This window comes from Saccopteryx leptura, chromosome 5 (genome assembly GCF_036850995.1).
Source record: "Saccopteryx leptura isolate mSacLep1 chromosome 5, mSacLep1_pri_phased_curated, whole genome shotgun sequence".
Taxonomy (NCBI): Eukaryota; Metazoa; Chordata; class Mammalia; order Chiroptera; family Emballonuridae; genus Saccopteryx; species Saccopteryx leptura.
This window is the reverse complement of record NC_089507.1, coordinates 11,325,886-11,348,204: the sequence shown is the minus strand read 5'-3', so window position 1 is coordinate 11,348,204 and position 22,319 is coordinate 11,325,886. Positions and strand designations below refer to the sequence as shown.

General features: G+C 42.4%; 1 long non-coding RNA gene across 1 annotated transcript in view; it reads right to left on the bottom strand.

Annotated features, from left to right (window-relative positions):
- Positions 1 to 1,355: 1,355 nt before the first annotated feature.
- Positions 1,356 to 22,319, bottom strand: part of LOC136406017 (uncharacterized) — a 33,330-nt gene continuing 12,366 nt past the window's right edge. Inside the window, exon 4 of the long non-coding RNA XR_010751608.1 lies at positions 1,356 to 1,420. This is a non-coding gene — a long non-coding RNA (uncharacterized lncRNA). The remainder of the gene's footprint in view (positions 1,421 to 22,319) is intronic.

Below are 22,319 nucleotides of genomic sequence, written 5' to 3'. Positions count from 1 at the left end.
GCAGCCCTAGATGGGCAGAGCATTGCCCCATAGGGGGTTTGCTGGGTGGACCCCAGTCAGGGCACATATGAGAGTCTGTCCCTCTGCCTCCCCATCTATCACTTAATAAAAAAATTTTTTTTTAAAGCATTAACAGTGAAGTCCTTAAAGTAAATAATGGATTCTACTTCTTAACTAACATGTTCCTTGGGCTTTGGTGCTGGGAAATATTCAGAATTCCAGTCACTTCTAGAACGCCCCACAACATACTCCCAGCAGCACTACTCCTGCTACACTGGCCTCGGCACTTTAGGAAACACAGCTCTACAGAGTTTTAGCTTCTAATTCTCCATTCTTCCTTTTACCTCCTTATACCCTATTGTCTTTTCCTGCCTCTGCCCACTCTCTTATAGACCCTATCATATCAAAAGGCTCATATTTTCACCCCCAGTGGAACTTAATGGCCCAAGAAGAAACACAAAAGATCCTGCTGCTTTCTGCAGGTTAAGAAGGGATGGAACCTGAGGAAATAAATGCCTGTCTACTGTCCCAGGAACTAGAAGGTGGCTGTGTTTTCTTTCTCACATAAATCAACAAAAGCAAAGGAGAGCTATGGATCTGAACATGTAGTATATATCAGATATATACCCCAAAGGGCCAGCCTTCTCTGAGTAAGCCAGACAAGTAAACCAACCTGCCCAAGATAGAATTAATAAATGGAAAAGCTAGAATTGAACCCTTGACTATCTCATTACTTTCTTGCTCTATGTGGACACTATTCCTGGCTGCTCTTCATGACAATACGTGCAAAGCATTCATCAGACACTTTTGTTGTCCATGGATGCTGTTGATTTATAGTCTACCATTTCTTTAGATGCATATAAACCAATGTGGAGAATTTATATTCTGATATTATTGATTACTGTTTTTTTAAAAAAAAAGTTCTTTATTTACAAAAAGATCATTTACTTACAAGGGCCCCAGGAAGTAAGTCCGGTATACAATACATATGTTATTTCATTTGTTCCTCACAAAAATGTTATCAAGTGGGTGTAGCTATTATTGTTCCCATTTTTTTCAGAAAGCTGAGACCTTAGATAAGCTTAGGTAGCATGCTCAATACCACACAGTGAATAATTAACAAAGCTAGAATCAAAACCAGGCAGAAAGACGCCAAAGATCCTCCTCACTGGGTTAAACTGCCTCACAGATGAAAATACATGTTTAAATGCCATCAAATCCTTTATGCCAGTGACTTTAGAGGGTACACACATCCCCTGTGGTAAAATGGCACTGACAACAGCCAGGACAATAGCAGTCCCTTGCATGATGACTATATTGTCCTGCTAACAAAGCATCTATATACTTACATTGTTTTGTCTTCTTACAACTTAAGGCTCCATGGGCCTCCTCAAATTTTCTCTCTAAGATATGAATTGTCCTTTCAGGGAGAGAAAGAAAGAGAGAGAAAAAATATATTACTGCAACTTGGTTCTCAAATCAAAACCAAATGACCATGAAGAGTGAACCCCGACATAGGATTTCAGTGTCCCAGATAAACCTTTCTGTAAGGAAGAAAATAACACTGGTGGCGTCAGGAGCATCACAGTAAATAGCAAACTACGCTTCTCATTATGCTTGGTCCTTGTTTTTCTTTAAGATGGTGCGGAATGCAATTGAAGTTACTCACCAGCACACATCTTAATTGATAGATATCTTCCTTCTGTTTTGTCCCCAAGAATTAATGTTTGTATTTAATATCATACTGTCATTATCTTGTTTCCTCTACACTGAAAGGAGTTGTCTGTTATTTGCAGGTGTGGAGGGCCAGCTGGAAACACCATTCCCTCCTCCACCTCCCTCCTCCCACTGATCACTAGTTATTACGCATAATTACATGGAAGCGTATATTAGACTTTATTATCATGCATGACATTGGGCTTAAGTAAATTAGAAATTTGCATATCAATTCAGAAAAAAAAAACCACTAAAATGCCATTCAGGACCTTTTATTTACATCTGGAAGATTCCTAGGTTTTAGAAAACTGCTTTTCTTCTCGGGTCAAAATTTAAAACGTGGAAGATGAACGAAGCCGGGGGGAGGGGGAGGCACTCTACATCCTGGGCTGCGGTTCTTCCTCTTTCCTCCTCCCTGACATAGCAACCAGCTGGGCACTGGCTCCTTAGTAACCAGGCAGGTCAGGCTTCGGCTACCTGGAGGCACTTGGCATTTATCTTATAAGGTTTCCGCCCCCTGAAGCCAGCAGGTAGCTAGCTAGGGGTTTCAGACATCTATAGCCAAAAGAAATGAACACCAACCATGTTCCCTGGAGTGTTGAGAAATAACAAGTCACAAACTGCCCCATAATTATTCCATCCTGGCCCAGCCTGTCACTTTTTGTATGGTGCCCTTGTCTTTCCTGAGCCTGGAGTGAGCTGACCCAAGCTGAAGAATTACTTGGGAACTTCTGGACCACAGACAAGGGTACTAGAGGGTGTCATGACCAAGAAGTGTGTGCGTGTGGTGGTGGTGGTGGGGGTCTTGTTTATTCCTGAATTGCTCAGTTTTAACTGTGTGGATGCTAAGTCATTCCTGATAGAAACGTATGTCCCTCAGCTCGTTAAGGCAATTTGTACAAGCACAGCTTTGCCTTAGGAGAGTAGGGCAGCTCTGAGAGAGTGTCGCTTTTCCTCATCAAGTTCCTTCCAGGTGTCATTATGCAAATGCTTTGTTTCAGCTCCATTGCCCTGTGCGTTCATTTATAAATTCAGAAACTCAAATACCAGGGGAGTTTTCTTTGAAATTTGTTTAAATCTATGCAGTCTTTTTGAAAGTATGATTTCTACTTATTTTTTTTAATTTTCACCTTGTAAAATACTAGTTATAAAAATAGATATGTTGGGACAGAAACAGAGAATATAATAGTTATGTAAGGGCAGGGTGTCATGTATGGAATTTTTTAAAATGCATAGCTTTAATACCAATATTAAATATATACTTCCTTAAATTTCAGATTATCACCTAATATCCAAATGCTTTTACACTCAAAACATGTAGTTATGGAGTAACTTCAAATGGTGTTAGTTTTAAGGTTGACAATTTCTACTGTGTAGCCAGAATGGAAATTATTATTTGGTTGAACAATTAGATGGCGCCTGGATCCAACCCCTGTTGACCTATAAAAACAGCAGTTTCAGATGGTTCAACCTAAACAATCCAACTGGTCAATAATCTTTTTGCTTCAAACAACATATATAAAGATTTGTCTGTCTGTACCTTCATCTTATTCCATGTAGGATATAAGAGGGGTGATAACATTCTATAGTTTTTTTCCCCTTAAGGTTAAAACTCATAATAACAAGAAAATGCAAGTAATAGTCTTTTGTTATTGTTGCTTTGTTTTGCTTTTTTCCATTAGTACCCTTTGGAGTCATTAGTGCCCTCATAATCATCCTATCTGTTAAAAACATAATGGAACACGTAAGAAAGGGCATAGCTTCCCAGTGCCCTAAAGGGAGACTTGTGTGGTCTGTTCAGGCACAAGGCAGCACAAAGGAATTCTCCTTAAATGTAAAAGGCAAGCCAAAAGTTTTACCTAGCTCTGGGGAACAGCTGCCCCGGGACAAAGAACCACAATCGATTGAAACTGAGTAGGGCCCTGGACGGTTGGCTCAGCGGTAGAGCGTCGGCCTAGCGTGCGGAGGACCCGGGTTCGATTCCCGGCCAGGGCACATAGGAGAAGCGCCCATTTGCTTCTCCACCCCTCCGCCGCGCTTTCCTCTCTGTCTCTCTCTTCCCCTCCCGCAGCCAAGGCTCCATTGGAGCAAAGATGGCCCGGGCGCTGGGGATGGCTCTGTGGCCTCTGCCTCAGGCGCTAGAGTGGCTCTGGTCGCAACATGGCGACGCCCAGGATGGGCAGAGCATCGCCCCCCCTGGTGGGCAGAGCGTCGCCCCTGGTGGGCGTGCCGGGTGGATCCCGGTCGGGCGCATGTGGGAGTCTGTCTGACTGTCTCTCCCTGTTTCCAGCTTCAGAAAAATGAAAAAAAAAAAAAAAAAAAAGAAACTGAGTAGGAGACAGAGAACGCAATTGTCCCTGTTTTTATGTCTCAGGGAGACCAGCATTACTGCGCCCAGGAGTCCCAGAGTGCCAAGGGCTCCTTCCCATCACACATTTAAGGACACACATTCTGATCCTGCCAGGCTGTGATTTTCTACACAAAGTGACAAATAAAACACAATAGTCATGAAAACCAGAAAACGGAAGAAGAGCCTGTTCTTTGGGTTGAAGAGCTGACTTCTATATTTGAAAGACAACAGCCAGGTGCCATCTTCAGTCTCTCACCGTTACAATTTACACACAAAAGTCAATTCTTTTCATAAAAGCAAGGAATTGAAAATTGAAAAATATTAAGTCAATCTCTACTAACGCGGTCATATGTGTAGATCTTTGATTTTTATAGAAACAGAGTTTTAAATTATGTATCATCTAATTATGTGTGTGTGTGTGTGTGTGTGTGTGTGTAAATAAATATGCATGCCTGCTTTTGTTGCAAAACCTCAGGAACCAGATAAGAGAATAAGAACTGAAGGGATTCCTAGAGGCCCTATAACACAACCTCCTTATTCAGAACGCAGGCGGAAGTCTCACAACCTCAGGCTGGAGTTAGAATCCAATATTCCCAGGCTCCTTCCCCCACCCCACCTCACCACACTCATTATCCAATAGAATCAACCAACCAAATTGAAACCGTTAAGTTTTTTTTGTTTTTTGTTTTGTTTTGGGGTTTTTTTTTGTATTTTTCTGAAGTTGGAAACAGGAAGGCAGTCAGACAGACTCTTGCATGCGCCTGACAGGGATTCACCGGGCATGCCCACCAGGGGGCGATGCTCTGCCCATCTGCAGCATTGCTACTTGATGGCTGGAGCCATTCTAGTGCCTGAGGCAGAGGCAAGGGATCTGTCCTCAACACCCAGGTCAATTTTGCTCCAATGGAGCTTGGGCTGTAGGAAGGGAAGAGAGAGATAGAGAGAAAGGAGAGGGGGAAGGGTGGAGGAGCAGATGGGCGCTTCTCCTGTGTGCCCTGGCCAGGAATCGAACCTGGGACTTCCACACGTCAAGCTGATGCTCTACCACTGAGCTAACCGGCCACGACTCAAACTGAGTTCTGATAGCTGATCTTCTTACCTTCTTTAGTAACAGAAAAATACGTTTTTAGCTGAGTGCACTGTCACAGAAACTGCTGTCCAGCCTCCCTTTCCACTGGCTGCGCATTATATGACCAATCTCTGGCCAATAAAATATAAACAGGAGGGGACAAATGAGACTTTTCATGAAGTCTCCTTAAAAGGGAGGATATGCACCTTCCTTCTTCCCTTCCCCTTTTTTGTTGTCAGAAATTCTAATATGTTGGCTGAAACCCTGACAGCCATTTTGGACCAAGAGGAACCTGCTGTGGAGGTCAGAGCAACAGGATAAAAGGAACCTGGGTTTCTAACTACCAGGAATCCCTAATTCCCAGGTAGGGATGTCATCTTACCGCTATCCACTGGTACCGTATCTAAGAAACTTCCTTCTTACGTAAGCCCCTGGTCTGTGGGTGTTTATCCGTTGCATGCAGTCACATCTAAGCTTACCTAACACGATATGTAAAGTATATGTGCATGCAAGCTGTAAATCAACATCCTCAGGATTCTTTCTATCTAGAAACCTAAAAGGAAAAATGTCACACGCACAAACACGCACAATAGATATAAAGCTTATAGAATATTTTAATCAATCTGACTTAATGAAAAAAATTAATTTAATCTGTGATTTTTTTTTTAATCCTAGAGGGATTGAAACATTAATCAAACTTTATATTGAGCTTCCATTTCCATTCATATCCCCTGGGCATATTAAATATCTAGAGCCCAACAAGGTGCCAATATCTAGAACAGGCTGTTTCATGGGAAACAGAGAGGCAAAAGGTTATGATTTTATTTTCTGTAACTCAATCTAAGTGCATCACAATTCTAGTTACATAATTCAGCTGTTTATTTGTCAGACCTATGTAGGCAGAAGTGAAATAAATGTTTCCAATAATTTATAGGTTTAGATACGTGTGCGTGTGTGCAGTGTGTGTGTGTGTGCATGTGCATGCAAGTGCACAGCTATAAATCCCCATTCTCACGATTCTTCCTATCTAGAAACCCAAAAGGAAAAATGTAACACACATTTAAAAAAAATGTAGCATTCAAGAAGAAACAAACATTATAACTGCTCATTCTGATTGAATTTGACTGCTTGTCCCAAAATTTTAGGGTGGTTCGATCTATTCCTTCTCATTTTTATAATCAACAGTTACTCTCTAAATCCTCTGAAACCAACATCTCATATAGGAACAAGAGAAAAATAAGCTAATTACAGTATAAGTAATAATAATTTTACTTCTCCAATGTGTTTTCATATGAAAAGCTCCAAGTGCCTTCTAAATTATATAACAGGGACCACTTCACTTCCTACTAAAAGGCTGCTGCTTTTTAAAAAAAATTCTCGGTAGCGTTGTGCAGCAGGAAAGAAAGACGCCATGTCCATGTGTAGTCTCTGGGTGAGTTTTAGGACAGCAGAGTTTCGCTCCTTATTTAGTGGAACTAAAAGCTTTGAACAGTCCCTTTTAAAAAATCATTAAGAGAGCTTTTAATCACCAGAAGTGGTCAATTCTTTATTTTGGGTCTCACCTAACCCAAGTGGAAACTTCAGCGATAAATCAGCACACCAAATATTCAGGGGTTATGGAGTCAGGTCAACGGCATTAGTAACAGTGCATTTGACAATGACTGTGTCCAGTAGGGAGAATGGAAAAGATCAGAAGGCAGGTAAAAATTGTTACTCCTGAAGCTGATAAGAACTAGACTGGGAAAGACATACAACCAGTTGCATGCTGTCCACTGTTTTTGTTCCATTTATTACATTGATTTTGGTGATGCTAACGTGAATGTATAGATATGTCCAAACTCACCAAAGTGTGTACATTTGTCACATGCAGTTTTTGTATACCAATTATACCTCAAAAAACTGGGGGGTCGGGGGGGTGGAAATGAAGCTTCTTAGTATGGATACTATTTGTCCGTGTAAACAAATAGTTTTAATTACTTGTCAACATCTCATAATGGCATTCTCTCATGTTTACCAGGCTAACCGAACACAGATATCATCTCTTCCAAGAAGACTCCCCACTGGTGGAAGGTGCCCTTTCAATGTGTTCTGGTGACATCCAGTGTATCCCACTTAGACCAGTGAAGTGGTGGGAGATGTGGGTGAAAAAATGTTGGAGTTAGTAGGTAGAGCTGTACAAGTATTTACATTTCATGCTGAAACACCGGGAATTTAGTAAACAACAAGGACATAACTGAATAATCAGATTTGCGGTTCAGAAAAATTGTTCTCATCAATCTGTGAGTAGAGTAGACTCGAGGAAAGGAAGACTGGAAAGAAAGAGGGAGTTGACAGGGTGCCACTGTGGTCAAAGACAAGCATGAAAAGAATCTGAACTAGGCCAATGGCGAAAGGAACATAAAGGTAAGTATGGATTCAGGAAGTACGAAGCAGGTGGACTCCACAACCCGGGGGATCTTTCTGTAGGAGTGAGCCAAGAAATAAGTTGTTTAAAAGAAGCAGCTGGGTTTTCAGAAGAGATCATAAATTTGTTTTGGGACAAGTGAAGTTTGGGTATTGGAGGGCTATCCAGAAAACAAGTGTTACAAGGATAACTGTCGATTCATATCTCTATCAGGCGTCCCCAAACTACGGCTCCCTGAGGCCATTTATCTGGCCCCCCGCCGCACTTCTGGAAGGGGCTCCTCTTTCATTGGTGGTCAGTGAGAGAAGCACTGTATGTGGGGGCCCTCCAACAGTCTGAGGGACAGTGAACTGGCCCCTGTGTAAAAAGTTTGGGGACCCCTGCTAAGAGAGAGGCAGACAGGAGATGTGGACTGAGGACCCACTGTGGATTATATGGTCTACCCACACAGGACCTTGTCGGAGCTCCTACCAAAATGAGAATATCGAGGATAATGACTCAGAAATCGATCCAAATATTTACCAGCATCAAGCAACTGAAAAGAAAATGGCATGCTAACAGTTTAAAAAAAATAGTATATGCTCAATAAATAACAGATACTGACTTAATTTCATTCAAATTACAGAACAGAAGACAAGACCATAGCACATCCCATGCTGTTTGTTGTTCACAATTCCTAACATTTGATAATCACCTTTAATTGTCCAAAAGAAAACTCTCTGACTCCCGAATTATAAATATAAAATGCTGGAGTTCATTGAAATGTATCGCACATTAACATGCTAATGTGCTCTAGATACGGCTTTGGCACCTACTGCCTTATAATGAAGATGAGTTAGCTTCCATATTATGTTCCTTCTGCTTAAATGGATCCCATTACAAGTTTCACAAAGTACGTTAGTGCATTCTTTGCATCCATCTGAGTTCCATAATGAAGTTTAGCTGGTTATGATATGTAGCAATACTATGACAGGATTCAAATACCTTACTGAAAGCAAACAGCATTGAAAAGGAAATTAAAATTTCATTAGTGTGAAATTATAATAAGAACTTACTATGAATCAAACACTATTCATTGACTCATTTGTTCTTAGACAATCACAAGAGATATACCACCACCACCACCACCACCACCCCGCAAAAAACCAAAGCACAAAGAAGCTTGTAACTGTCAAGGTCACAGGGCTTATAACAGGTAAACCTGAACTTGAGACATAGGCTGTCTGAGTCTAGAACCTGTTCTTCAAATCATTTAAAGACCATGCATTGCTCTCTATAATTTCTCGGTATATTTCTTTTGGGGAGACTAAAAAAATTCAAGTACTCCTCCCAGGAACACAAAGTAGGAGATAAAAAATTAAATGTTGACATGATGCTTTACAAATAATGCATGGACATTCTATATATTATATTTATTATGGCATCCATCTCACCAAAATGCCCCTGCACTGACGCTGCTGCCCCTACCTTGCCAGTCTATTAGCTTCACCTGACTTCTTTTCTTGTAGCCCATCCTGTTTTACACACAGTGGTTCGTCATTTCAGTAGGGCCCTTCCTAGCACTGTAGTGTCACCCCTCAAACTCCTACTGGACTACTAAATGCAGCCTCCACGGTCCCTGTCCCTGCAGGAGACTCTCCGCCAGGGCAGCCTCCGAGGGGAAGGACTTAGTCTCCCAGAGCCCCGTGCTCAGAAGGGCCCCATGCTTGTTATAATGTTTCTGCTGTTGCTGTCTTGAATTTCCTTATCATTTTTGAACGAAGTGCCTGCATTTTTATTTTGCACTGGGCCCCACAAATTATACCGCCAGGCCTAAACTCACATAAATCCATTCTAACTGCAAACCAGCCTTCTCTTGATTTATTCTTACAATGATTTATTTAGTTATATTTGGGGAAAGGCAGGATAAAGGAAAAGAGGAGTGCTATGAGAATGTGTAGTTAGCGGAGGTAGGGAAGCCTTCTTTAGAAAGTCAGATTTGCAGGTTTCCAGCCCTGGCTGGGTGGCACAGTGGATAGAGCATCGTCCCGGCAGGCCAAGATCACGGGCTTGATCCCCAGCCAGGGCACATTGGAGAAGGAACCAGTGAGCGCACAACTAAATAGAACAAGTGGAAGAATGAGTTGATGTTCCTCTCTCTCTCACACATCGATGGAAAAAAAATCTTTGTAAAACGTCAGGTTTCGTCTGGGTCCTGGAGGCGGAGTGGGTAGTAGCAGGGAGGCCGGGAGCTGGGAGAAGCATGTTCCAGGCGGAGCCCTGAAGCAGGAAGTACGGGGTGGGTGAGCGGGACCCCACGGAGGGCATGGACCCCAGTGAGGACCTGAGCAGGCTGAGGCTGCCCGGGGAGGCAGGCAGGAGCCTGCAGGGCTCCCCCAGCCGGAGGGTGTTGCTCCTCAGCCCCCAAAGCAGTGACAGCCACTGTGGACTCTAAATCAGGGCAGTGACGGGACCTGATTTTCATTTAACAAGATCACTCTGAGACCACACGCCTTTAAACTTCAAGCGATCCCTCCTCCTGCCTTGACATTTACCACATCTGCAGTTTTTTTGTTTTTTTTTTACAGTTCCTCAGCTCCAAATGGCTCCTTTCTACACTTAACAGATGATGGCTTCATCCACTATTACAAAGAAGCTTGAAGCTCCCCAGTGTTTTGTTATATCTTCATCCCCTCTGCCCCTAACGTCACACGATCCTCAGAACATGAAGATGGGTTTGTGTTTACGTAGACTTTACCTCCTCCCTCTTATCTTGACGAGTGTGTAGCCTTCACCTCTCCCCAGGTTAATCCTTCCAACTCTGGTCTTAAGCCTACGCTCTTTCATCCGCCCTGCTCTCACTACTACTCAATGGAACAGTCAGTCACCAGATTCCCCTCTTTTCCCAGCATCTTAGGTCTCAGAGTGTCCAACAGCTCTCTCCCCGTGGCCCACAGCTGCAGCTCGAGGCTTCCAGGGAGGGTGAGGAGGCAGGAGAATGCCCTTCTCTTGAGCCTCCGAAGTTGCCGTCTCCACTATAACTCTGACGTTTGGATTGCTACCTTTCTCTTACACATAGCACCAAAGACTCTCCTCTCCAAAAGTGTACTCATGTGATTGGCTTTTGGGAACCAAGTAAAGGCATCTTAAAATGACATCTTCGTGTGAAGCTATTGACTCAACTTATCAAGATCTTTTGGGCATCCTTAGTCTGAAAGCCCACATATTTTTTTATCCTTCTCGATGTGTGGGATCTGTGACTTTATAATGTATGCCTTCCGTGTCATCATGACCTTGTAAAGTGAATGGGAAAGGGGAAAGGGTACAATGTAACACTACTTTTGAATATGCTTTACCATATCCACAAAAATGGTACTGTAATTTTCTGCCTGTTTTTTAAATTTATTCTTTGAGATATTTACATTTTCCACTAGTAAATTTACATTCAAATTTTCACTGAATGAATGTAAGGTTAAACTGCTTCTGTCATTTCTAAAGGTGCCAGAAACATTAGCAAAAATATAATTAAATTTAAAAAAAAATTTTTTTTTGCCTGACCTGTGGTGGTGCAGTGGATAAAGATTGACCTGCAACGCTGAGGTCACTGGTATGAAACCCCAGACTTGCCCTGTCAAGGCACATAAGGGAAACAATTACTATGAGCTGATGCTTCCTGATTACCCCACCTCCTCTCTCTCTCTTTCTCTTCTCTCTCTAATTAATCAATAAAAGTATTTTTTAAAGTAATTTCTCAAAAAAATATTTTTTAAGAAACTTCTAGGATGTATATTTGAATAAAAACATAGAAATAGTGAGTGGAGGAGGGGAAATATGTTTATAGTTGAAAGAAACAAAAGCTCAAGTGTCTTATATCCTGTCAAACAGTCCTCGTTTTAGGCAACAATGGTTTTCCCAGCATGCCTCAGAACATGACTACAGTTTCCCATGCTCCCCGGTCTTATCAAAGTAGCAAGTGTGCACATAGTCAACCTGTTGGTTTACAAAGGTTTCCCCATAGCTAAATGAGAGGGATGCTGAATGGGAGAGTACTAAGATCTTAACCTTTTATTTTTTTAAATTTCTACAGGCTTAAAATTAAGAGTATCTAACAGACCAAGTAAGGATCTTATAATTAGGATAATCTTAACGAGCATTGTATCTGATTTCAATAACTACATAGCAATTACATGATTATTGATGCCCAGTAAAAATATACTATTCAGCAGTAAGGAAAAAATGCAGACAAACAATAAGCACACTGTATTTTACATGTAACCTGAAGTATTATAATTATCATGTGCTCTAATCTCCGGAATATAGCTAACAGTGTGAAGACTATTTGAGAGAGAGAAAGGGAAAAAAGAAAAAAGAAAAACTTCAATCTGGACCAACTAGGAGCTAAAAATAAACCAGCTAAGAATAAGCACAGGCGATTGAGGAAAATAAAATAATATGATATTAAAAAAAATAATATAATATGATAATGACCAACACAATGTGATTCCTACCACCAAGCCCGTGGACTCTGCCTCTTGGGTCCCTCCCAGCTATGGCTACCCAAGTTCAAGCCATCAACATGTTTTGCTGGGACCTGTGCAGTACTCTTGTATTCTCCTAAATAGTACCCTTGCCCCCAACCTCTACCAGTACCTGTTAACTCTCCACTCAGCTACTAGAATTCTCTTTCTAAAGTAAAACCCTAATCATGTCACTCCCCAACTTAGAAACCTTCCATGGCTTCCCACTTTTCATACAATAAATGCCAGATTTCTTAACATGGCGATTAAAGCCCCTCACTAGTAAATCCTCACTAACCTACAGTCTCAGCACTAGACAACTGCCACACTCACTCTTCCAGCCTCTACTCTCTCCTAGATTACATTCAGAACTGACAGATGGCCCACCAGGTGCTCCCACACACCTGTTCTTGATGGCTGTGGGCAGCTGAGTAGAGTGCTTAGAATCATGGACTCGGGATACTAAGGGCCTAGGTCCAACCTCAACAGTGCCTCCTCTTAGCTGTATGACCTTAGAGACCCTTATTTAACTTCATTATGCCAAGTCTTCTCAACTTTAAAATGGGAATATAATAAAAGTACACAGCATTTCTGAAAGACTAAGATGAGCTATCACAGGTACAATGCTTAGAGCAATGCCTAGGACATATTGTGTTATATGTAACTATTAAGTTTTTTAAGAGAGAGAGAAAGACTGAGACAGACACACAAGAAGGGAGAGAGATGAGAAACATCAACTCATAGTTGTGTCACTTTTAGTTGTTCATTGATTCCTTTCTCATATGTGCCTTGACCAGGGGAGCTCCAGCTGAGCCAGTGACCCCTTGCTCAAGTCAGCAACCTTGGGCTTAAAACAATAATCTTAGGCTTCAAGCCTGAGATGATGAGGTCATGTCTCTGATCCTATGCTCAATCCAGCAACCCCACACTCAAGCTGGTAAACCTGCGCTCAAGCTGGTGGCCTTGGAGTTTCAAACCTGGGTCCTCAGCATCCTAGGTCAATGCTCTATCCACTGCACCACCATCTGGTCAGGCTTAATTTTGTTTGTTATCACTGACTTTTGCTACCCCTTCTTCACTATGCAAATTCTTAGTAATCTTAGTGACACTAGTCAAATGACATATTCCTATAAGCCTCAAACCTCTCCCTTATCACTGGTAGGCAGGATAGACACCTCATTTTCTCCGAGCTTCACAGAACTTTTACCATAAATCATTTAATTAAAATGGCCGTTACAAGCAATAAAAATACTAACTACAATAAATAAAGTAGATATAATGATTATATAATGACTACCATTATACAGAGAAGAAGACAGAGAATCAGAGATGCAAGTAAACTTATTCATCCAGCAGACAGAAAAATCAGAATTCAAATATAGCCCTAAATGATCCAAACCTACTGTCTTTTTTCCACACAATATTACCCCTCAAGTACAAGACTCATTACTCTGTATCAAAGATAGGTACTTATACAGCTGTTTTTCTCTCTGGCTTGTGAACTTCATCTCATTAATCTTTCAATCACCAGAAACTTGCTTAAGGCCTCGCACATTACATCTGCTTAAATAAGTGTGTGTGACTGATCTTTTGAAACCAGTCTAAGAGAGCGCTGTCCAACAGAAATATAATATCAGCCACATGGGCAATTGTCTAGTAGCCATTTAAAAAAGATAAAAATAAGCAGACAAAATTTATTATAATAGTATTTTAGTTAACCCAATGTATCTGCAATATTACTGATATAAAAATCATTAATGAGATATTCTGCCTTCTTTTTTTCAGCTAAGTCTTTGAAATCTAGTGTATCCTTTACACTTACAACATAACTCAACTGGAAATGATTAGGGGCTATTATAATGGACAGTGCAGTTTTAAAGACTATAAATTGTAAACACAAAACTAAATTGGTATCATACGCTCTGCTCTGTGGAGGTCAACTCAAACAGTAGGAGTAGACAATACATATTCTCAATCACGGGTGAGTCCTCCCATTATGTTCAAACAACAGATCTACCCCCCATGCTAGGTCACTGGGATCTTTTGTAATCCTCTGAAATGCATGGTTACCTTAGCTCTTCACTGCCTTAGATAAAATCCACTTGAGATTATTAAGCAAAACTCCTTTTTCTTTTTTTTTTCTTTTTTTTTTTTTTCTGTATTTTTCTGAAGCCGGAAACGGGGAGAGACAGTCAGACAGACTCCCGCATGCGCCCGACCGGGATCCACCCGGCACGCCTACCAGGGGGCGATGCTCTGCCCCTCCAGAGTGTCGCTCTGTTGCGACCAGAGCCACTTTAGTGCCTGGGGCAGAGGCCAAGTAGCCATCCCCAGCGCCCAGGTCATCTTTGCTCCAGTGGAGCCTCGGCTACGGGAGGAGAAGAGAGAGACAGAGAGGAAGGAGAGGGGGAGGGGTGGAGAAGCAGATGGGCGCTTCTCCTGTGTGCCCTGGCCGGGAATCGAACCCGGGACTTCTGCACGCCAGGCCGACGCTCTACCACTGAGCCAACCGGCCAAGGCCCAAAACTCCTTTTTCAATCCAAAGTTGCCTTGGGAGTTTGAGCTCCCACTGCCTTCCAGACACATTGCGGGTCGGGGAGGTCTGAGCACACATCTATACCCACAGTATTTGATTTGACCTTCCTTTGTGGTATTTTTAAAGTTCTGTCTTGCGTTTGAACCAACTGCCTACAGAACTACTCTGCACATGAGATTTTAACTTAGAAAATCCCATGTGTTTGACTTGACAGCCGGCTAAGCACCAAACGGTACACTTTCTCTTGTTTGGCAGTCAACAGTCATGGATAACGAGTCTTAAGAAGTTGACCATGGATTTTGAGTCAAGTTCAAATGTGGGAGGGGTAACTGAGGGCAGAGTTGGTCACCAAAGTCTTCAAGGTTGAAATAGAAGCAGACTTAGAAACAAGCCCTGAAGTTGAGAAAAAGGTCATTTCAGATAGAACAAGTAGTCCAAAAAACTCACAGGCAGGACATTGTTTAATAAATATTCACATAGCATATAGTATGTGCAAGGCTCTGCTCAAAAAACTTTCCGAAGGTTAATTTATATAAATTTCATGCCAACTCACTAAGGGTGCCCATTTTTGCAGATGGGGAAACGTGATGAAGTGACTTGAAAGCTTAGTCTGCGATAGAGCAGCGGCACTGAGGTCTGAACACAGACCTCTACTTCCAAGGCCCATGCTCCTGACCTCTGTACCGTGCTGTCCCTTCATGGCAAGAACCTTCTGCAATTATATATACTCTAGGAATTATGCCTGGCCCTAAATTATCTTGGTTCCTGATGGGATAGTCAGATGTTTTAGACTATTCTGAAGTAAAAAAGAGATGCAGGAGAGTTTGGATGATAGATACATTAAGATGGTATTCTGCCATCTGAGGAAATCAGCTTGAAGAGTTGAACTCAACATTACGTCTTCAGAGCTATCCATTCACTTCACAGAAATGCATAGGCAAGGTCTCTCTGCACGTTCTCAACGAGGGCACATAATGCCTACCCAGATTAAGTGAGGGCAAGGAGGTTGATAGGACGATTATTAGTTTCTGGATTGAGCCATGAGATGAATAGTGAGGGTGGTAACCAGGAGAGAGCAGACACTGTTGAAAGAGAAAGATGATGACATGAGGATGTGGAGGTCGATGTTGCCAAGCAGAAATACTACAGGAGAAAACAATCCATTTAGGCTTCTGATAACACCGATCTATCAGACAAATCTGCCATCTGTCCACATGTACTATTTACTTTGTGTTTCTTCTAAAATAAAAGAGCAATCCATCTTGACAGTCACCCCAGCTCCCAGGCTTGGCTATCCCTCCTTACCTGGGAGGCTCATTGCAAAAATGGGTCAGATTAAAGCAAATCAATCAAGTTGTGTCTGCCAAGTTAACATCTCTGCAGGAAGTTAATTGACCCTGCTTCTGAAACAAGGCCGCATGACAAATGAGAAGTGAGAGGAGATGGGACACAGCCAGCAGTTTGTGACGCCAACAATACGGAGAGGGGCTCCCTTGAGAAATGGAGTTTTCCGAACAGCAGGTGATCCAAGGAGCAGATCTGTGGGAAGGTTCAGAGGGTTAACAGGTATCTGAGGGTGAAGACAGCAGGCTTGCCGCCACAGCTGCCATGACAGCTCCAGGAGAGCAACCAGACACAGACAAGGACAGGCAAACACCGGGGGGGGGGGGGGCTCCTCTCTCAGCCCGAGGGGAAAAGAGGGGCGCAGAGCAAAGGGGGTGAAAGTGCACCTGGCTTGCAACAACAAGGTCTGGCTTCACGGACACACTGCCTAACCTCTCTGAAATTAGTTAACCCATCGTTACAGGGAGGTGAAATTAGTTCACTCTTCATTAAAAGGAGGTTATAGTACCTAGCTCACCTCTTACCAATCAGACAATATGGGACAAGTTACCTACTCTTTCAAAGTCTCTCTTTTCTCATCAGTAAAATGGGCTGACATTTGTCTTTTCTTACAAGACTATGTCAATAAGTAAAGGTAGTAATTTAATGGAAGGTGCCCAGCAGAATAAAAATTGGTTAACATATTCTAGAGTCAGGGGGATCTTAGATCAGCAATTAAAAGAGAAAAGTTCTCATCTCAACTCTGTTATGTCCTAAGTTTGAGACTTATCAAATCACTTAATTTCTCTGGATCTCAAAACAAAGAGTTGGGGATAAGTGGTCCTTACCTTCCCTGTAGCTCAAATATTGTATGTTTCAGGAATACGGGTTAGTCTACTGGCACTTTGGGGTTATAGAGAAGTTTCTGACAGCCTGGAGAGAATGCAGAATTCAGCGGTAAGATCTGAATTCAATTTCCTTTCCAGCTTCTTAATAACTAGTGACCTTGGGGAATTTACATAACCTCTCAGAGCCCTGGCTTTCTCTTCTGTAAAATGGATCTGAAATATCAGGTCCATTCCTAGGCATAAGGAACTAAATTAATATCAACTACTTATTGCCACCTTGGCTGAATTCCAACCTGAATCAACCAGCCCAGCCTAACAACCTTTCCGATGCTTTTCAAATCCAAATCAATAAAAACCAGCTCCTGACCACATGTAAGCCAAACACCCTTGCCTGGGGTTCCAATCATGCAAAACAGGGAGTAAGCCATGTTTATGGACTAGATGTTTATGTCCCCCAAAATTCCTATACTGGAACCCTAATCCCCAATGTGACAGTATTAAGAGGTGGAGCGTTTGAGAAGTAAGCAGAACTAGATGAGGTCACGAGGGGATGTCCAGGATGATGCTGGGTAGATCAATTTCCTCTGTTCTTTCCAGTTTCCCCATCTGTGAAATGGTATAGCATAAAGACGTACACCGATGAATAGAAGACCATTCCCTGAAGTTAAACTACTTTTAACTTTCACTTGCTATTCTCCAAGACTGCAGACTCCACTCAGCTCAGTTAGTTCTCTCAAGGCACAGCCTCTGGGTGCAGGGGCCAGGTGACAATACACGTAGGTAACACACGTAGACATGTACTCACTTCTAGAGAAAGGCAGGAGCTAATTTGCTCTGAACACTTACAATGATTTCAGACACGGCACTAAGCACTTGACAGACTATGTCTAGTTTGAGGTAGCTATAGAGAAAACCCGCTGACAGGATTAAAGAAGTGACCCAAAATCACATACCTTGTGAATTTTGTTTCAAGTTCTGTTTACTTTTTGCTCTTGTTGTTTGTTTTTATTCTGAGTTTAAAGTCTTGCCCGAATTCCTGGCTAATCTGACATTTGGTAGAAAAAAATATTTAATTACATACAGTCTATTATTTCAAGGAAATGCTTCACGTTCCCACCTATTACAGCAAACCCGTTGCAGAGGAGAACAGAGGAAGCCCTTACATTTGGGAATAAAGCTCAATATTAGTGCTGAACTTGGATGAGGCAGGTATGAGGAGAAATGCAAACTGTCATGCTATCATTTGCAGTTTTTCTAGAATTAGCATCCCAATGAGTATATCAGATTCCTGTTGTACTGAACTTCTGGAATGATAAAAAAAAAAAAAAAAAGCCTTCTTCACCACAACCACCACTTGTGCGTCCCTACAAGACAAAATCAGAAGCCTAAAGTCTGGGTCCTCCTATTGTCAGGAGACCAGGAAGCTTTGGGAGTCGACACAAGCATGCTAGAGTTACAGTGACTAACCTTGCCTTCATCGCTTCAGCATGGTGGGACCTTAGGCCACTCACCACTAGCACGTTTGCTCCAGAATTGCAGGAACTGTCTCTACCTTGCGACCTGCTCCAGCCCAGCCCCTGGGAATATATCTGACACACAGGGAGGGGAAACCAGCGCTTTTTAATCTCTTGAAATCATTTGACCATGCAATAAGTACACAATAAATAGGATGTAGAATTTATTCGGGATTCAGGATGTAGAATTTGTGTCGAATTGAAGGTATCCAATGGTAGAGGTGGAAAGATTTCAGAGACCATGTCTATTTGTAGCTGAAAAAACTGTAGCCTACAGAATGATTTGCCCCAAGTCACCTGGGCAGGATTTAAACCTGGAACTCTTGACATATTTTGGCTACCCCTGTTTATGTTTTATATAACCTTACAGAATTTTAGCCATGGCCATTTAATAAAAATAAATAAATAAATAAAAACGGGCACAGAGGTTTACATATAATGTCAAGACTCTTATGTATTCAATTGCTAAAGAGAAAACTAAAGATAAAGCTCCAAGGATCCCCAAGTTGTTGTGAACTCAGTAGAGACGATGCTGGAGCTGGGTCCCCAGGCCGGAGGCAACCGCAGCCCCTACAGACTGATCATGAATGGCGGGACAGCCCCGGGGTCCTTCTTAGTGAACTGCTTAGAGGGGAAAAGCTCCTATGCTCTCCTCTGGGTCTAACTTACAGGAGGTAGAAACTCTGGGACCTCACACCCAGGACATGTAAATGATGCCTGGGCTTGAGGCAAATTGCAAAGAAAAAGAAATGCCATGGAAAAAATCAAAGTATTCTTTGTGCAGAGAAGGAAATAAAAGGAAAGAAAAATACGGGAAACAGCTGAAAACCTGAGCCACGCGGCTCGAATTCCGCTCACTAATATTTCTTTGGTTGTTGTGTTCTTGGTAAGGGATAAGCTGTAACCTAGTTCAGTGGTTTTCAACCTTCCTACATTTGGGGACCGGTGAAAATAGGAGAATTATTTCAGGGACTGCCACAGCAGAAATCACCCTGAGCATGAGTGAATTCAACGAAGATCACGGGGTCTGTAATCCTCATCCAACGTCAGGGTCCCTCTTTTGTGGACCAGCACAAAATTCTGGGCAGCCTGTCTGGGGACTGGTGGTTGAAAAACACCAGTTTGTACAAACCATGGCCACAGTTGCAAAATTTTGAGAGGGTTTACCTGCATTACCTCCCCACAACAACCCTTAGACATAAGGTTACCCCCCTTAGACATGGCAACCCCCATCAAGGGAGGTGGTTAAGCTCATCTCTCCTAGTAGCTTTTCCAGGCTCCATGTAGACCTGCTTTTCTTCTTCATAATACTTAAGAATTAATAAACACACAAAGTCTTCACTCACAGCTCTGTGCAGAACAATGTTTCTTATCTAAGCCATATTTTGAGAGTCTCCAGGAAATACAGCACCTTGCTCTGCTACCCTCTCAGAGGTTTCCATTTCCAAAAGGTCAGCATGAAGTAGAAGCTGATTGGCTGGGAGTTTCATCAGGAGCTCCTGCCAGACCAGTAACTGTGAGCAGCGTCCCAGCTCTGGAATGATTTGCCTCCTCTAATGAAAATCCAGGATTTACCCAAGAACAATCCCCATTAGTACCAATCCCAGCCAGCTTGGGGGTTACCTGATTGGAAAGCTTAAGGTCCTCCGTCTCTCCTGCTTTCTTCCAAATAACCCTCAAATCACTACACTTTTTTTGGGTTCTTTGTTTTGGCTTCTTACTTTCAGGCAGCCCCATTGGAAAAACACCTGAGCTTTGCTCTGTAAAGTCTTTCAAAGGGGAGCGGCCCTTGAGTGCCCAGGAACTTCGTTCGTTCTTGCGCTGACAGCAGAAAGGCGAGAGCAGAACTGTCAAATGGCTCCTGAGACACAGATATAGAATGGCCATATTGTTACTTGCACCATATTCTTAGGGGAATAAATGAAGACCACCCAAATGAGAGCTAGTGAAGGTTATTTTTTTCAGAGACTGGTATAACAAGGGGTCAGCCATCATCAGTCGCATTTGGCAGAGATGCCAAGGCAGACAGAGGGGTAAGAAAGCCCCGCAGTGGGGAAAGGGAGGTTTGGGGGACGTCCCACCTGGAGGCTGTTGGCGTGGGAAAGCGGTGGTGGGCTAACACTTTTGGGTAGGGTGCACATTTAGCTTTTTTTCTGGTTGGTCCTATTTTGGAAGTTGAAGTGAAAATTTGGAGTGCTCTCAGTTATTCATCAAGTCCTGGCCATTTGAGGTCAGTCGTTCCAGGGGTTACCGTTTGGCTTCCTGGACTCACTACTCCAGGTCATGGTCTCACTTACTATAGATAGTGGGTTGGCTTCCTGGGCCAGTGGCTGCAAGTTGGAGGTGAGAGTTCTGTTTTTATAGATAGTCTGGCCACGACCTATTTGCATTCGGTCTATCATTTTGTTGACAAAACAAATCACAAACTTAGCCTATATTCAAGGGAGGGAAAACAAACTAGATTATTAAGGGAGAAGCTACAAAGCCATGTTGTAAAGGATGTGGACACAAGAGTGTCACTGACTGAGTTCATTAAGGCAAATAACTTATAACAAGTATCCAGGATGTGCTAAGGGACTGGATATGAATTACGGGAAAAGAGAGAGGCAAGGATGACTCCAAGTACTTTTGCTCTAAGTAACTGGAATAACAGAGTCATAAAATACAGAAGGCAGGGAGTAGAATTAGCATGTCCATTTTGGATTTGATACCTGCAATATCATTAAACATCCAAGTGGTGATATCATCTGGACATACAAGTCAGGGGGCAGTTAGGCTGGAGTAATAATTCGGAAAGGAGTGACATAAAGGTAATGTCTTAGTTCAAGTTGCTATAGTACAGTGCCATACACTGGATGGCTTATAACAGCAGAAATTTATTTCTCACACTATTAGGGACTGGAAGTCTGAAATCAAGATGCCAGTATGATTAAGTTCTGGTGAGAAACCTCTTCCTGGTTTGCAGGCTTCTCATTATATCCTCACATGGCAGAAAGAGGCCAAGAGAACTTTCCGGGGTCCTGTTATAAGAGAATTAATCTCATTCATTTGGGATCCACCTTCATGACTTAATCACCTCCTAAAGGCCCCATGTCTGAATGCCATCACATTGGGGGTTAGGATTTCAATGTATGAATGGGAGGGGGGTATACAGACATTCAGTCCATTGCAGGAGAAAAGCAATTTATAAGGCTTGAAGATTAGAGAGATGCAGCAAAGTAGAGTAAAATTGAACAGTACATTAGTGGGGATCCAACAGAGGGTGGTATCTCAGAAACAAAGGGATAAAGATCATCTAAGAGAGCATAAACAATATAGCCAATCTGTGTCAAATGTAGAATGAGATGAGGACACAGAATTGACCTTTGCATATGGCAACCTGGAGCTCATTAATGACCTTGACACTGGTGACCTCCTAAAATTATTTCTAGACTGTCTTTTTCTTCTTCTCTACTCTTACTATGTAGACAGCCAGTACCACCTCTCTCCTAAAAGATGGCAACAGACTTAAAAGTGGCCTCCCAGATTTATCTTTGTCTTCTTCCCAACCACTGCCCACACTGAAGCACACCCTCTCCTAGCGGCCACCACCATCCTATTTAAATCTCTATAATAGCTTCATATTTCTTGTAACAAAGCCCAAGCCCCTAATAGAATTTCTTCCTACATGGCTTCTGTCTGTGTCTTCAACCCTCTGATGACACTCCCACCATAATGGCCTTCTCTTAGTTCCTGAGGTGCTATTCTCCCTCCCACCAAAAAAATCTTTTTATAGGTCATTCCTTCTCCCTGAAACATTCTGCTTTCCCCACCCCAGCACATGAGTCGTATGCATGCACGCATGGACACAGGCATGCACCTTGTTAAATCGCAAGCATCCTGCCTCCTTCTGTTTAAAAGGGAAGGAGTACATGACTATCCAGCCTCAGGAATGTCCCGTAAACACTTCACCCCCTAGATCCTACTCATCCATTACCCCATATGTCACATATCCTGTATTTAATTTTAGCAGAACTTTTCAACATTATTATTGCATCACTACTCTTTTTAATATCTGTCTCCC